Source organism: Styela clava, chromosome 1, assembly GCF_964204865.1.
Source record: "Styela clava chromosome 1, kaStyClav1.hap1.2, whole genome shotgun sequence".
NCBI classification, from domain to species: domain Eukaryota; kingdom Metazoa; phylum Chordata; class Ascidiacea; order Stolidobranchia; family Styelidae; genus Styela; species Styela clava.
In genome coordinates, this window is record NC_135250.1 from 27,066,865 (window position 1) to 27,071,784 (window position 4,920).

Here is a 4,920-nt window from a genome sequence, read left to right on the forward strand (position 1 = left end):
CGAAAAATGATAATAACATGAAATAAATCGTGGTGGTCCATGATATATGTAATAAGCGTTCAAAATTAGAAAAATGATTCATTTATTCTTCTATCCAGAAGTTGAGTGTTATCAGATCAATTTTTATAGATAGGTTGCCGTAGTTCGCTTTTCAAAAATTTTTTTTTTCACACCAGTAGATCAGTAGTACAGAACATTGTTAGGAACGGAGACGTAATACAAAAAATAAATTTGCAGTATGCAACTAAACTGTCCTGCCAATGTCAGTGATCTCGAAATTTAAGAAAGTCACTAAAATAACTAAATCCAACATTCCCAACCGGGGAGGATCCCCATAAAGTAATTTTGTCGTTCTTGAAGAATAATTTTGCTTTCTATTTGCAAGCGTTATGCTAATAATCTTTGTGCTCAATACTTTCTTTGCATAGTTAGGGAGGGATAAAGGGTTCTAAAATATGCGGAGGCAGAAATTTAACGAAAAAAGGTTGAGTACCACTGAACTAAATCTGGAGGATTTATCTCCGAGTATCTATGATAAACGATTACAAAGTCTATATATAATTATATGGTATATAATTTTCAGGCTATCATTTAAAAGAGGGTTGTGCAACAGGCAACGCGGGCCACCCTTCTCTTTCCCAGTGCCGATATTACCGTAAGGCTAAGTGATAGCCACATTCTCTTATCTTGCCTACCCGCTGCGTTTTTGTGTGGCCCAGCTAGATGTTTGAAGTTGGGTATATCAGTGGTTCTCAACCTTTTACAGTTCGTGGACCGGTAAATTTTAAAACAAATTTTGCGGACCAATCAGATGAATGCAACTACGACAATAGTAGGCGGTGCAAAAGAAGACAATCCAATTTACTGAGAAATTTGCTGCTGTCTTTTTGATATAATACGTGTTAAAAGTAGGGATGGGACGAGTCCGGCATTACAGAGATTCGACGAATCCGAGTAATAGGTCAAGGACTCGGAATCGAATCTGCCGAGTCCGTGACGTCATAATAGAAAAGCAGAAAAACACGTTTTTGACCATGCTACAGCATCGTGCGCTCACAAATATACGTCGTAGCTCATATTTTTTGCCTGATGGTTCCGCAGATAGCTGTTGAATCATTTTAATAATATCTTTTTCTTATTTTGGCGGCCATGATACAAACGTAAACGTGGGCCAATATGCGCCTTGGCTGTGAACTGGATTTCCAGCCCACCACCTTGCGTCAATTCTGGTCGGCTATTCAGATATTCTTACATGTTAATATGAAAAATAAAAAATCTTTTGACTACAATGCTTTCCCATAATTCCAGATATTTCTAGCCGTGAATTTACTATGTCACGTGCGCATATGGTAGAGAAATGCCACTCGTCGTCAATACATTGTGGTACATCCGCTTGCAATTTAATAGTTCATCTAAACGTTCTAAAACTCTCCATGCTTTCCATTGCCTTTTTAGCGAAAGGATTGCACGTAGTAAACCCGATTTAAAAGAGGTATTGATGAGATTCCCCATTGGGTTGATTCAGGGCATGTTTCATTTTTACGCGAATCTAAAACTCAAAAATATTGCGCTAACACATATTTTATTGTGTACCACATGTATACCGAAAAGAATAGATAGTTTGAAGGCGACTGGCGCAACATCATTGTTATAAGCGATCAATAGTTTTCAACTTGCGTTATATTATCTGGATATCTGTTGTCGTTTTATTAGTTTTATTGAGTGTTTATAATGCACACGAGGGATATTGTTACAGAGCTAACTTTGAATTTTACTAGTTAAGGTATGTAGTGGGATTTAAAGAGGTAAAAGTACAAACATAAGCGTAAATTAGTAAAAACAGAATTGATTATGGACTCGGTAAAAACGACGTGGACTCGAAATCGAATCCGAGTCCAAAAAATGCCTGGATTCGACTCGAATCCGAGTCCGGATCCGAATCCCGGCCCATCCCTAGTTAAAAGGGGTTTTAATGACGTTTCTGCAAGACGAAGTAGAGTGTTGACTTCCAGACGATTTCTCAATTTGGCTTTGATGAGAGTTAACGTTGAAAAGCTTTTCTCAAATAGTGAGTTGTACAAAAAAAAAAACAGCAGTAATGTAATGGCTCTGTCACTGAGCTCGGGATATCCGTTTTCGAGAGATATCCAAAACTGGTAACTCTTCATGCTTGTTGGACATCAACGTAGTATCACAGAAATACTCAAACGTGGCGTGAGCCGCCGTTATGATATCATAGACTTAACGAACATCCAGCACGGGATCTCGTACCAAGTTTGGTTGTTAGACGCATACCGTTACTACGAATCAATAAGAGTTGAAAGATCACAAAATTGATGAACGTGCCGTCAATACTTTGTATTTTGCTTATAATATATTAATATTGGAATATACTTGGCGGACCGGCAGCGAAGTTGCCGGATCGGACGGTTAAGAACCCCTGGGGTATACGACCAACTGTCACAAAATGGCGCACACCCTGGATTTGAGGAATAAAATGCACACAATGTTTGACTGCAGAAGGCAGGCGGTAGGAATCCAGTTGTACCCAGTACATTTAGCAACATTTAAATTTACTATTTTGTCTTTATATTTCAGCAACAGTTCATGGAAAAGGTGTTTATTTTGCATTAGAGGCATCATATTCAAATAATGCTTGCTATCCTGGCCCAAATAGTAGAGGGGAAAAAAGAATGTTTCTAGCCAATGTCGTTACAGGATATTACTGCCAAGGAGATCAAAGTATGGTCGCACCACCTCCGAGAACAAACAGTAACATTAAGAATGATCTACATGACAGTGTAGTAAATCGCATCCCACCAACTGTGTGGGTAATTTTTAAAGATGCAAGTGCTTATCCTTCCTATCTTATCACTTATACCTAATTTTTTATCCAGTTAATGCTGTTTTAGAGCTAAATCTAGCTCTATAATGACCTATCTCTAGAAGGCGATGTCGGTTGGATAATTCATCTAAGCCAGTGGTTCCTAAACTTTATATGCCCCTCATGCTTCATTGAAGCTACTGCAAACTTCCACGATTTTTAAACCAAAAATACAATATAGAAGAAAATAGCACAGAGCTATTCGGGCAACATTTAAATGATCTTCCACTCCCCACAACAAAAATGGCTTACAGATTTATTGCAACTAAAAGACGCACATCATTCTTAGAGTAAAGTGTGTGCTTGGAGCTCAGCACATAGTTGTTACTTATCGATTTTAATCGGTAAGTATATTGATAGGTATTTGTATGTCTGTTTGTCTGTTAGATGCACGCGATATCTCACGAAAGCGAGATTAAATCTGCTCCAGATTTTGCATGTGCATTCATCTTATCTCGGACCAGAAGCCTATTGATTTTGGGCGAATTATGTCGCATAATTAGCGAGTTATCAATCAATTATTGATATAGTGATCTAGATTTTTGTAAAGCGAGAGAATTTTGAGAACCGCCGAGTGTGTGTGTGCCATGCGCAGTGCGCAAGTTACAAGAGCGGATGAATCAAAACTGCAGTTTCTGTTTTGGGGGATCCCCTAACTATCGATCGATAAGTCTTCGGTTTCCAACCGATATTCTCGTTTTCTTTTTCGGTGCTAAATTGCGAATCTCATGTGATCTTGTATATCTAGTTTGTTTCTTGCTTTCGTCTTGAATCATTATTTTTCCAAAACAATCACAACCTAGTATGAGTTGTAACGTAGTATAGTGACTTAATGTTTATGTATAACCATAACCGCTATAACTATAGGCACTATAATCAATGTTAATATTTTATTTCATGAACTTTACTAATTTATGTCCAACATTGAATTTCAAATCACTGTTATTAAATATGTTCATTCCAATTGCTGGCATTCATATTATTTTTTGTTAAATTCAAACATGGTACAGTATGAATTGTGACATTTCACCCTAGTCATCTCTCACATATCCTATTCTGCATAAAAATTTTAGACAACGCAAAACCAGTCCAATTACTATATATACTAATGCCCCATGGTAAAGTAGGTGGGTGCCGATGGTTAAGTCCCGGGCCAAACTACCATGGCAACACATGTTAGAATGTAGGATTCCAATCCTGCATCAAGCTGGATTCAATAAATTAGGTAAAAAAAATAAAGAATCAATGATCGTGAATATTGGTGCAAATTGTCTCAAGAAAGGAGAGTTTATATGTCTATAAAAAAAAGAGTCAACAAGCGTTTCCTTCCTTGTCCGCCTATCTTTCTCAGTCAGTCTGACCTAACCATAATATTAAAAAAAAGGAAATCGATAAGTCAATGTTGCATGTTATTGGTACGGCAATAATAGAATAATATCGTTTGCCTAAATCCACACCTATACCTCTAGCATTAGTCTACAGCAGGGGTCGGCAACCTTTCGAACGAAGCGTGCCAGTTTATGAATAATGAGCCACTTCGCGTGCCAAACATTTTTATGTATCTGTTTTGTATAGTCAGCTTGTAGCGAATGTGGATTGTATTTATGGACTATAATGTTATTTAACCCCTTTATATTAATATTATGCTAAATTCTACGAAATAAGTCACTTTATTATCGCGCCAGCGATAGGCCTATAGCAGGGATGGCGAACCTTTTTCGATAAATGGGTCAAAAATTATATTTTTATCGCGGATCAGAAGAGAGTGGATCACTGATATTTAATCAATGTTTGTATCTTAAAAAAACTTCTGAAACAAATCTTATCTAAGCTTCTGTTGGTGTTGGTGTTGGTGTAGGTTTAGGATTATGCATCACTTCTATTAGGGACTTTTAATGGCACTCGATTTTATAAAATTAGAGTACGAAAACACGCATATTAATAAAATGCAAAGTAGCATCAGGTTCTCGTATAACCCCTAAAACAGTCCGCAGATGCTCTTCCGAAAGAGACAAGACGTTGCGAGAAATGAACAT